Genomic DNA, 13,325 nt, shown 5'->3' on the forward strand with positions numbered 1-13,325 from the left:
ATTATTAAGTCCTTAACAAAATGCCAGAATAAATTAGGTACTCATAAGTCTACTCTTAGTTTAAAATACCCAGAATGGTCAATTTAAAGTCTCAGCTATAGCAGACTGGTCTCTGATGTTGTAGGAAAACATCACCAAAATATCATCAACAGTATGTGCAGTGTTGTATTTATGATACTTTCTTATGAACATTCGCTGAATTATAAAATTCCATTTCTTTTCTTTTTTTAACTTTAAAATCAATGGAACCCAGGAGAGGAGAACAAAGAAAAAGAATATTAATTAGTGAGGTCTTAGTGAGCATCATAGTAAGAGGGTATCATGCTGGTCTTTCTAGTATACTGTAGAAACTTAGCCAGTCATGTCCACAGTCTTAGAGCCATAGATACTACATTTCTCAGTCAGGATGAATCAGTCCAATCTATCAGGTCTGTAATGATTCCTAGTTTTAGTAAGAAGACCAAAGTTTTGATACATGAACAGTTCAGAATTTCCAAAATTCCCTGTGAGGGCTCCCTGATAACAGTTGAATTTAAGGTGGCCCAATTATATATATATTTTACAGTTAACAAATACCTAAGGAAATGACAATTATTATTAAGTCTTCCTGAAGAATTATGCTGTGGCAAACTGATGTTTTGTTTTGTTTTAATTTGACTGTTTCTAAGTTCAAAGTAATGGTGATATACTACTTAGTTTGATACTCCTCTCACACAATATACATCATAAAAATGAGAATGTAAGAACTATGATGTGTTATCCAAAAGTCCAAGCTGATAAAGAAGTAGAGGCACAGAGACTCCAAAATCTGATCTTCTGTTTGTATGTTACTTCTTTCTTATGTATTCATACATTATTGTATGTTATTTTTGAAAACAATTATTATATTTAGTAAAAATTCCAAAGTGTGTTTAAAGAAGTTATTTTTAAAATATTTGAAAGCATATTAAAAATCTAGGCTTCATATTAAATAATCAGAGATTTTTACATAAATTTATCAATACCACTTCCTTACTGGCCTGGTATTGTTCACCTCTTTTGCTACTTTCCATATTCATTGGCTAAAGCAATATAAAGTCAACATGTTTACAGTAAGCCCTCTCATTCTCACACAAACATAGTGCCTATGAAATCAATATGAAACCTTTTTTTCTTATGATAGAGTGATTTATCTGTTGCCTTAATTTTAATAAGAACAAGAAGCTAGAAAAGGCAGGGAAACTTACCCTATGCTAGAGTTTTCAAAAAGGAATCTCTCCTGCCAACATCTTGATTGTAGCCCAGTGAAATCCATGTTGGATTTCAAATGATGAATAATATATTTGTGTTGCTTTCAGTCACTAATTTAATCATAATTTATTATAATAGCAATAGATATCTAAGTAACAGCAAATATAAGCAATATATATAATATACAGATAAATCTATGGTAAAAATAATAGAAATAATATACATATATACTATATATGTATATGTGTTATATGTATATTAAATAATAGCTCATCTTGCTAAAGGGAGGAAGGCATACAAATATGAAACAGTTAGAAGGTAATAGAAATTATTGTGCAACCAAGTGCTATCTTGTAAGATTCAGAGAAAATATAAGACTTCAGAGAAAGATGTGTTTGAATATAATATGAGCCCATGGAACCGGATAAAGCTCCTCCTTGAGGAGATAATTGTGAGAAAGATGTGAGGAAGATTTCCTTGATAATATTAACCATGAAGAATAGCTGAAATTGGGCAGCCGGGGTGGCTCAGCGGTTTAGCACGGCCTGCAGCCCAGGGTGTGATCCTGGAGACCCGGGATTGAGTCCCCCATGGGGCTCCCTGCATAGAGCCTACTTCTCCCTCTGCCGGTGTGTCTGCCTCTCTCTCTCTCTCTCTCTCTCTCTCTGTGTTTCTCACTCATAAAATATATATATATATATATGTATATATATATATATATTTTTTATGAATAGTTGGAATTAAAAGAAAGTTTGGAATTCTCATCTGTATAATTTTTTCAGATCACAAATGAAGAGTAGTTTGTTTTTTCTCAGAACAGACAACTTGCTTTCATTGATAGTGAGGCCCTGAAGAACTGAGATAGAATTTGAGACCTTATTCAGACTCAGCAGGAAATGGTGCCATGATCAATTAGAGGTGTGTGTTAGGAAAAGAGTAAAGCTTTTCATGCTTAGTTTGGATAATACCACAGCTGATATTCAGCTAATATGTACCAGTTGGCAAAATATGGAATGATATTAAACTATATAAACTATTCAGGCTCATAAAAAGTAGTTCCCTAGGGGATCCCTGGGTGGCGCAGCGGTTTAGCGCCTGCCTTTGGCCTGGGGCGCGATCCTGGAGACCCAGAATCGAATCCCACATCGGGCTCCCGGTGCATGGAGCCTGCTTCTCCCTTTGCCTGTGTCTCTGCCTCTCTCTCTCTCTCTCTCTCTCTCTGTGTGACTATCATAAATAAATTAAAAAAATAAAAAAAAAAGAAAGAAAAAGTAGTTTCCCTAATTCCCCAAATACCTCACTATTGCTTTGGTTAATCCGCTTCAATCCTAGGACCCTGAATCATTCCTAATCCACCAACTATGGAACTAATGTATGCAGTAGTCATACTAGCTGCTTTATTGAATACAGGTAGGGCGATGATTTTTCAAGGTCTGCTTGAATCCTATGCTTATGTAATATCTAGAACAAATGGAATATATGTACTTGGTTAAAAGAATACACTAATTTATGTTTACAGATATAATTTATTTGGAATCACATGGAAAAGCAGCTGTATTAAAATTTACTTCTTGGGACGCTTGGGTGGCTCAGCAGTTGAGCATCCGCCTTTGGCTCAGGGCGTGATCCTGGAGTTCTGGGAATACCAGGATTGAGTCCCACATTGGGTTCCCTGCATGGAGCCTGCTTCTTCCTCTGCCTAGGTCTCTGCCTCTCTGTGTCTCTCATGAATAAATAAATAAAATCTTTAAAATAAATAAATAAATAAATTTTACTTCTCAGAAAATTTTCTTTCACAATCATGAAAAAGGCTGTTGGTATAAACACTTCATAAGATGCTTAGCAATGATCTCACAACAGTAGCAGGAGTTGGCAGATGTATGCCATTGAGCTTTCTCAGGCCAAATAGTACAGTTTCTTGGCATACTTTGAAAAAATTCTAAAAATGGCATTTTCCATGTACAAAGCAATGAGAATGGAATGTCTTTTCTTTTACCACCATATATAGAAGGAATCTGGAGTTTCTTACAAACATGTAAGTTTTGTTGCGGTAGCTAGACACAATACCAACATATGGTAGATAGAGAAACAGACATTTAGAATTATCTTAGGTAAGAGAATTAAAAAATGAAAAACATTTCCTTTAGCAGTCATGCTGGGAGAATGTGTGACTGTATTTCAGTCATGACCATATAAAAACAATTAATTAAGGAAATGGCACCATATTCAGGTACAGCTGCTGTTCTCATCTATACTTTTATCTGTGAGGTCATGGTTGACTTGTTGAACTAGCCAAAACTTGACATTTTCTGTAGAAAGCAAGCAGGTTGCCAGAAGTCTACTTCATTTTGTAAGAATGATTCCATCTATGTCTCCCAAGTCTATGCAAAATTAAATATTTCATATATTTACCCCAGTCTTCATCCAGATTATCTACTCTACCTGAAGTCTTTGAGCAGACTGGGCAATGAGCCAGTTGAAAATGTCTAGGACCTATCATACAAAACTTGTTCACTTTTGAGGAAACATTCAGCAAAATATCAAAAGTGAGAATGATCCAGAATTTTATTATTCAATTATACCCTGCCATTAATGATATGTAAATTGCATTGTTATTAAATCTAGACCTAAATTCTCTTACATTTTTTATCAAAGTACTTTTGGACTTGGAAATATGTTAAACTTTAATTATGAATCAGAAATGAACATTTGTATATATATAAAATTTATATGCATAGTTGCAAACTTTATAGTATCAATCATAGTTTGACTTGTATATGCCTATTTTCTTATGAGACTGGCTTCTTATGGATAAAACTATGGCTTATCCACTTTTATTTACAAAAAACATACAGTTTTTCTTGGAAGAAGATAGTAAGCACTTAAGGATTGAGTTCAGTTGAATTGGATTTCATATTCAAAGTTTTAGGAGACATATATTTTAGAGATAACATTCTGCTTGGATGATGCCTGCATCATGCAGGGCAGTATAGTTGAGGAAAACAATATTTTTTTAATAGATTTTTTTAAAAGTTTTTATTTATTTATTCATGAAAGACAGAGAGACAGAGAGAGAGGCAGAGACATAGGCAGAGGGAGAAGCAGGCTCCAGGCAGGAAGCCCGATGTGGGACTTGATCCTGGGACTCAAGGATCAAAGGCAGATGCTTAGCAGCTGAGCCACCCAGGCATCCCGAGGACAACAATCTTGAACTAATTTTTTCTGAAGAATTTAGACAAACCAAAATGCTTTTTCAGAGATATTGCTGTTGTTTTTCATCTTTTGTTACCATAATACTCAAAATCTTAAGTAAGAAGAAAATACTTATATTTTCTTTTCAGCACTTACAATTATCCACCCCCCTCACCCCCCCGCACAGAATAGTATTAAAGAATTGGATTTGAGCCTAGTATTTATTGAGAATTAGTATCTGACTTCAACCTAACTTCTCAAGACTTAAAATTGTACTGAATTTTTAAGAGGGAAAATTGGTCTACATAATGTCTAGTATTTCTTGAAGTCTAAAGTTCTATTTTCCAACATGTCATTTGTGTTTACGAAGTCCAGTAAGATTTGGGAAACTGAAGTTAAGCAAGCCCTTCAATTCTCTTCTCAGTTTAAGAAAAAAAATTATATTTAAGTATTGTCAGTATTTACCATTAAACTTTCCCATGCAATAGGTATAAGTAGGCATTAAGATTCTCTTCCTTGACCTGGGATATAGTATTCAAATATTTGGGCTCTGATTTCTTTATAGGCAAAAGAAAAAAAAATCCCTTTTCCTCAATGGCAAATGGTAGAATAGAGATAGCAAGAGATTTGAACAAGCTCATTGAATCAATGGTAGAAACAGGATTAAATCAGTTCTGAGTCCAAGTTCTTTATTTAACTTATATATGACTTATTTTCATAATGCATTACTTCCTATGTTCTTTATCTTCATTTTTTCCATTTAGACTCCTTGACTCCTTTATATTTCTATTTCTTTTAAATTTTCCATTCATTCATTCCCTTGAGAAAAATCATAGGAGCAACTCTAATTATTTTCTCTTTTTAACAGTAAATGTAACAGTAAAAGCATTAAGTAAATACACAGTTGATGCTATATTTAATAGTATGCAGTAAAGTTTACATTTTAATGGACCTTGAGCTAAATGAAAATGCATAAATTCTTTTCCTTCTACCAACTGTAAACTTCTACTTGAGATGATTTAATCAGGGTTGTGTTGAGACTTTTTAAAAGTGATTGAATACTAATTACTAATCTGCTCTCCAATTAAACATAATCTTTTAAGGTGGAATTCAAGCTGAGTGCTTAAATTAGTGACACTCAAGTTTTAGCAGTGGCCACATTTAATGAAAGAAGAAACTTATTGAAATAACAAAAGAGTGAAGATATGAAGGGAGAGAAAGAAGTAGGATTAAGGAGGTTAAGAAACAGTATGACATAACTCTAATACATCTTTGCTTTTTAGGTTCTTGTTAATTTTTTCTGGATCCCTATAATCTCAGAAAGTTCTCAAATTTTAAAGAATCAGAATCAGAATCAGAATAACACTGGAGAAGTGTTATTAAAACTTAAACTAGGTCCCATTCCTAGAGTTTCTGATTCAATAGATCTGGAATAAGATTCAATGAGTTTACATTTCTAACTGGTTCCCAGGAGGTGTTGATGCTGTTAGCCAGGAGACTGTACTTCTGAGAACTGGTTGTTATAGGTTGGATAGTGATTTCTATCCTTTTTTTTAAACATCACATTGTTTCTATTTTTATTTAATTTAAATATAATTAATATATAGTGTATTATTAGTTTCAGAAGTAGAATTTAGTGATTCATCAGTTGCATATAACACCCACTGCTCATTATATCAAGTGCGCTCCTTAATACCCATCCACAGTTACCCCATTTCCTCATGAACCTTCCCTCTAGTAACCCTCAGTTTGTATAGTTAAGAGTTTCTTATGGTTTGCCTCCCTCTCAGTTTTCATCTTATTTTATTTTTCCATCTCTTCCCCTATGTTCATCTGTTTTTTTTTTTTAAAGATTTTATTTATTTATTCATAGACACAGGGAGAGAGGCAGAGACACAGGCAGAAGGAGAAACAGACTCTAAGCAGGGACCCCGACGTGGGACTCAATCCCAGGTCTCCAGGATCACACCCCAGGCTGCAGGCGGTGCCAAACCGCTGCGCCACCGGGGCTGCCCTGTTCGTCTGTTTTGTATCTTAAATTCTACATAGGAGTGAAATCATATGGCATTTGTCTTTCTCTGACTGACTTATTTTGCTTAGCATAATACCCTCCAGTTTCACCCACACTGTTGCAGATGGTAAGATTTCATATTTTTTGATGGCTGAGTAATATTCCATTATATATCCATTCGATTATAGATGGATATCTCAACTCTTTCCATATTTTGGCTATTATGAACATTGCTACTCTGAACATTGGGGTGCGTGTGGCCCTACCTGACTATCTAATGTCTGACTATCAAGAAGAAATTGCAAGGTAAAAAGGTAAAAAAGATAAAAAATACAATTGAAAAGAGAACACATGTTAGAACTAGATTTGTATATTGCAGTTATATTGGAATTATCACACCAGAAATTTAAAACAACTGTGATTACTATGCTAGGGACTCTAATGGATAAAATAGACAGCTTGAAAGAACAGATAGGCAATGTAAGCAGAAAGATGGAAATTTTAAGAAAGAACCAAAAACAATCTTAGAGATCAAAAACACTAATGCAAATGAAGAATGCCTTTGATTGGCTTATTAGCAGACTGGGCATGGTTGAGGAGAGAATCTCTGACCTTGAGAAGTCCATAGAAATATCCAAAGCAGAAAAGAAAAAGAAAAAAAAATGCAACAGAATATCCAAGAACTATGAACCAATACAAAAAGTGTAACATATTTTTAAAGGGAATACCAGAAGTAGAAGAGAAGAAATATTTAAAGCAATAATGGCTGAGATTTTCCCCCAAATTATCACACACCAAGTCACAGGTCCAGAAAACCAAGCAGGATAAATACCAGACAAGCAAAGAAAAACTACAAGTAGCAAGATCATAATCAAATGGTGGAGGATAACAGACTTAAAAAAATTGTGAAAGAGCCAGAGGGAAAAAACATCTCACTTATAGAGTAACAAAGAATTACATCCAACTTCTCCTCAGAAACCATGAAAGCAAGGAATGAAATATTTAAAATGTTGAGAGAAAAAGAAAAAATACCAATTAGAATTCTGTACCCTGTAGAACTATCCTTCAAAAGTGAAGGTGAAATAAAGATTTCTCAAAATTGATAAATCATTTTTGCCAATAGACCTGCCTTGCAAGAAATTTTAAAAGAAGTATTGCACAGAGAAGAAAGGTAGTATAAGTCAAAAACTCAGATTTATGTAAACAAACACTGGAGAAAGAATAAATGAAGCACAATGCCCTCAAGGTCCATCCATGTTCCAGCAAATGGCAAGATTTAATTCCTTTTATGCCTGAATAATATTCAATTCTGTATATAAACATACAAACAACATTTTCTTTATCCATTCATCCATCAGTGGACACTTAGGTTGTTTCTATATCTTGGCTATTATAAATAAGGCTGTAAAATTGTGGAATGCATATGTATTTTTGAATTAGTATTTTTTTTTCTTGAATAAATACCCAGAAGTGGAATTGCTGGATTGTATGGTAATTTTATTTTTAATTCTTTGAGGTACAACCACTTACATTCCCCCAAACAATGTGTAAGTATTCCCTTTTCTCCACATCCTTGCCAATGCTTTTTATTTCTTCTCTTTTTGATAATAGTCATTCTAATAGGTGTGAGGTGATGTTTTCTTGTGATTTTGATTCGCATTCCCTTGATAATTACTGCTATTGAACATCTGTTGATGTGTCTGTTGTCCAACTGTATATCTTCTTTAGAAAAATATTCAGATTCTCTGCTAATTTTTAAATCAGATTTTTTTTTTTTTTTGCTATTGAATTATAAGAGTTCTTTCTATGTTTTGGGCACTAGCTTTTTATAGATATATGATATATAAATATTTCCTCCCATTCAGTAGGTTGCTTTTTCATTTTGATGATGGTTTCTTTTATTTGCACAGTTTGATGCAGTCCCACTCATTTATTTGTACTTTTGTTGTCTTTGCTGTTGCACCAAGACCAAAGTCAAAAAGTTAATGCTTATGTCTTCTTATTTTATTTTTAAAAATATTTTATTTATTCATTTGAGAGAGAAAGAGAATATGAGTGGAGGGGAAGAAGGAAAGGGAGAAGTTTCTGTGGGCTCATAATTTACATCTTGTTTTATAACTTGCTTCCCCCCCACTGTTTTTTTTTTTTTTTTTTTTAAGATTTGATTTATTTATTTGAGAAAGATAGGAAGCAAGAGACAGAGCACAAGCAGGGTGGGGGAGAAACAGACTTTCCACTGAGCCGGGAGCCTCACGTGGAACTTGATCCTAGGACCCAGAGATCATGACCTGAGCCAAAGGCAGACACTTAACTGACCCCCCAGGAATCCTTGCTTATATTTTTATCTAGAAATGTTATTGTTATTTGTCTTATATTCAAGACTTTAATCCATTTTGAGTTAATTTTTGTGTATAATGTAAAATAATGGCCCAATTCCATTCTTTTGCATGTGTTTGTCCAGTTTTCCCAACATCATTTATGAAGGGACTGTCCTTTCCCCATTGTAAAATCTTTGTTGTAAATTAATTAACCATATATATGTGGGTTTGCTTCTGGGATCTCTATTCTTTTCCGGTGATCTATGTGTCTATTTTTATGTCAATACCAAACTCTTTTAATTTCTATAACTTTATAATATAGTTTGAAATCAGGGTTATTTTGTTATTACAAGTTACTCTATCTGTGAAGTAGCTTAGCTTAGTATTATTTGAAAGTGGACTTGGGTTAATTGTAAATATATTTTGCAAGCTCTAGGGCAATCACTTGAAAATGTAAAAAAAAAAAAGTAAAACTTCTACGATAAAAAAAAGGAAAGCAAATAAAATCATAAGGTGCCCTATTAAAACCACAAAAGGCAGAAAAAAATGTAGAAGACAAAATTGAAGGAAAATGGAAATGAATAGAAAATATTAAAAATACAGTAATCCAAGTACACCAATAATCACTCTAAACGTCAGTGGTATAAATATATCAATAAAAAGACAAAGACTTTAAGTGTCCCTTAAAAGTGTTAAGATTTTAAGAGTGTTTTAAGGTGTTTAAAAGACAAGACCCAACTATATGTTGTCTATAGAAACACACTTTAAATAAATACATAAATATTAAAAGTAAAGGGATGGAGAAAGATATACCATGCTAATACTAACCCAAAGAAAACCTGAGTAGCTATGTTAATTTCAGGCAGAGAAGACTTCAGAGCAAGATATGTTATCAGGGATAAAGAGGAATAAACATAAATAAATAATAAAGAGGAATAAACATAAATATGTATGCAAGTAACAACAGAGCATTAAAATACATGGGGCAAAAACTGATAGAATTGCAGGGAGAAATAAATAAATCTATTATTATAGCTGGAGACTTCAACACCCCTCTATCAGAAAATCAAGAAGCAGAAAAATCAAGAGGACATAGTTGAACTTAATAGCACCATGAGTCAACTGAGTACAATGTACCTCTATCAACTACTTCATCCAACAACAGCAATGTTAAATCTTCTCAAGCTCACATAGAACACTCACCAAGACAGACTACATTGTGGCCATAAAACATATCTTAAGAAACTTCAAAAGAACAGAAATTATACAACGTCTGCCCTCAGACTACAATGAAATTAAACTAGAAGTCCATAACAGAAAGACAACTGGAAAATCCCAAAACATTTGATGATTAAACAACACATTTGAAATCACACACGGCTCAAATATGAATTCACAAAATAAATTTAAAGATACTTTGAACTAAGTTAAAATGAAAATACAAACTTACCAAATTTTGTGGAATGTAGTGAACACAGTGATTACAGAAAAACTTATAGCATTGAATACATTAGAAAAGAAAAAAAATCTAAAATCAATAATTGAAGTTTCCACCTTAGGAAACTAGAAAAAGAAGAGCAAATTAAATCCAAAGTAAGCATAAGAAAAGATATAATAAAAATTAGAGCAGAAAAAAAAATTAGAGCAGAAATAAATGAAATTTAAATAGAGAGTGAGTGGAAAAAAATCAGTTTTGAAAAAGCTGATATTTAGAAAAGACCAATAAGATCAATAATCCTCTAGCCAAGCCAAGGAAAAAAAGAGAGAAAATACATCATATATCCTCACAGATTTGCAAATTTAAAAAACCAGGTAACACTACAAACCTATTAAAATGGTCAAAATCCAAAACAATGACAATTCTAAATGCTGACAAGCATGTAGATGCGCAAATACTCTCATTTGTTGCTGGTTGGAATGCAAAATGGTAAAACTACTTTGTAAGAAAGTTTGGCAGTTTCTTACAAAACTGAACATACTCTTTCTACTTTATGGTCCAGCAATTACATGCCTTGGTATTTATCAAAATGAATTGAAAACTTATGTCCACACAAGAATCTGCACATGAATCTTTATAAGCAGCTTTATTCATAATTGCCAAAACTTGGAAGAAACCAAGATGCCCTTCAGTAAGTGAATAGATAATTAAACTGTAGTACATGCAGAAAATGAAATATTATTTAGTGCTAAAAAGAAATGAGCTATCAAACATTTAAAAAAAAAACATGGGGGAACTTAAATGTATAATTGCTAAGTGAAAGAAATCAATTTGAACAATCTATCTTCTATATGACTCCAACTATGACACTCTGGAAAAGGCAAAACTATGGGCACAATAAAAGGATCAGTAGTTACAAGGGGTTAGTGGAGAAGGGGGGATGAATAGGGCAGGGCACAAATTTTAGGCAGTGGAATTATTCTCTGTGATACTGTAATGGTAGATATATGCCATCACACATTTGTTAAAACCCAAAGAGTGTACAACACCAAGAGTGAATCTTATAACCATGGACTTTTTGTAATAATGTTTTGTCAATGTAGGTTCATGAACTATAACAAATATATTATTCTGGTGTAGAATTTTGATAGTAGGAGAGGCTACAGGTATGTAAGGCATGGGATAGATATGTGGGCAAACTCTATCTTCCGTTCAATTTTGCTGCCTGATACCACTCTAAAAATATATTTTTAAAAGTTATTCAATTAAAAACTCCCAAGTTATATATATTATATATACATTAGATATATATAGTATGTTATATACAATATAATATGTTATATATCATATACCACACACATATTATATATAGTATAAATATTATAAGCAATAAATCTATGCAGTATAGGTTATGAATAGGAATAGAGAAGGAATACTTAAAAATTAAAATATTTATTTTTATTACACTTAATTGATCTAAAAAATAACTAGTATAGCCTATGGATAGATAAAATGAATGAAGCATTGTCATAAGGGATGAGAGAAATGAATTGTAAATACTCTAAGTTGTCTTCACTACATGTGTAGTGGTACCATATTATTTGAAAGTGAATTTAGATTACATAAAAATATATTTTTTAAACTCTAGGACAGATTTTTTAAGAAGTGTAACTGACACATTATAAGAGAAGATAAAATAGAATCATGTGAAAAATGTTTATTTAAAACTAGAGAAGGCAGAAAAGGGAAAAATAATAATAAATTCCAAGAATTGAAAACAGTTACAAACATGGTAGATGTTAATTCTATTGTATCCTATTGTATCATACCTACTTTAAATGTAGAATGATCAGGGACGCCTGGGTGGTTCAGCAGTTGAGTGTCTGTCTGTCTTTGACTCCGGGCATGATCCCAGGGTCCTGGGATTGAGTCTCACACCGGGCTTCTCACAGAGAGCTTGCTTCTCCCTCTGCCGATGTCTTTGCCTCTCTCTGTGTGTGTCTCTCAAGAATAAATAATAAAATTAAAAAAAAATGTAAAATGATCTATACATACCAATTAAAAGAGGTTCTCAGAGTGGATATAAAAATAACACCCAAGAATATGTTGTCTACAGTAACCTCACTTTAAATATAAAGATTCATATAGGATAAAATAAAAGATACAGATAGAATAAGAGGTATTATGCCATTCTAAAATTAATCGAAAGAAAAAGTAACTATATAACTTTAGACAAAGTAGATTTCAGAATAAGAATATTATCAGGCATGAAAAGGACATTGCAGGGGTGTCTGGGTGGCTCATGTCATGATTCCAGGGATCCAAAGATAGAGCCCTGAATCAGCTCTGTGGAGCAGGGAGCTTGCTTCTCCCTCTTCCTCTGCCTGCTGCTCCCCCTGCTTGTGCTCTCCTTCTTTGTCAAATAAATAAATCTTTTTTTTTTTTTTAAAGGACATTGCATTATGATAAGGGGTCAATTCTCCAAGAAAACATAACAAGCCTAATAATGCATTCATCTAACAAAAAAGCATGAAAATAAAGGAGATAAAAACTGATGGAACTTCAAGGAAAGCAAAAAAATCACTATTAAAGTTAGAAACTTCAACACTTCTCTTTCAGTTATTGATAAAGTAGGCAGAAAAAACACTAAGAATATAGATTATGACAGCACTATGAATCAAGTTGATCTAACTCACATTTCTAGAACACTCCATCGAGCAGCAGAACACATTCTTCTCAACTTAAAGGGTATATTCAACAAAATAGATTGCAGTCTAGGTTATAACACATATCAAAACTGTTGTGCCCAAGATTGCAAATCCGAGAAACCACCAAGGAGCCGACACCGATGCAAGGGCACAACGGTTTATTAGCAAGCTGGAGCTTGGGTCCAAGTATACCCCACACAGTGGAGCACGGACTTGGACCCCGAAGTGGGTTACAGCTGGGTTTTTTATGGGCTGGTTTAGGGGATATTCAGAAGGGGTGGAGGAATTTCTCAAGTTCTGTTTACATTCTGATATGGGGCTTTCAAGGGCATTGAGCTCTGTTCTCATTCTAATATGGTATTTTCTGCCACTGGCTTGGGCTCTGTTGTTTTTCTGATGGGATTCTCTGCCAAGGACATTCTGCAGTT

At 33.4% G+C, this 13,325-nt stretch overlaps 1 protein-coding gene across 5 annotated transcripts in view; it reads right to left on the minus strand.

Moving 5' to 3' along the window:
• The window catches only part of LOC100856504 (peptidyl-prolyl cis-trans isomerase NIMA-interacting 4-like), a 138,909-nt gene extending 125,799 nt beyond the window's left edge, over window positions 1-13,110 (minus strand). For 2 of the 5 annotated variants that reach the window (XM_038581781.1, XM_038581787.1), the window contains exons 1-2: window positions 12,886-13,110; window positions 12,019-12,192 (exon numbers count right to left, since the gene is read on the minus strand). The gene's annotated coding sequence lies outside the window, so the exon portion shown is untranslated. The remainder of the gene's footprint in view (window positions 1-12,018; window positions 12,193-12,885) is intronic. The other 3 variants (XM_038581783.1, XM_038581784.1, XM_038581782.1) reach the window with 2 other exon arrangements.
• Window positions 13,111-13,325: the final 215 nt, after the last annotated feature.

Source organism: Canis lupus, chromosome 32 (assembly GCF_011100685.1).
Source record: "Canis lupus familiaris isolate Mischka breed German Shepherd chromosome 32, alternate assembly UU_Cfam_GSD_1.0, whole genome shotgun sequence".
NCBI classification, from domain to species: Eukaryota; Metazoa; Chordata; class Mammalia; order Carnivora; family Canidae; genus Canis; species Canis lupus.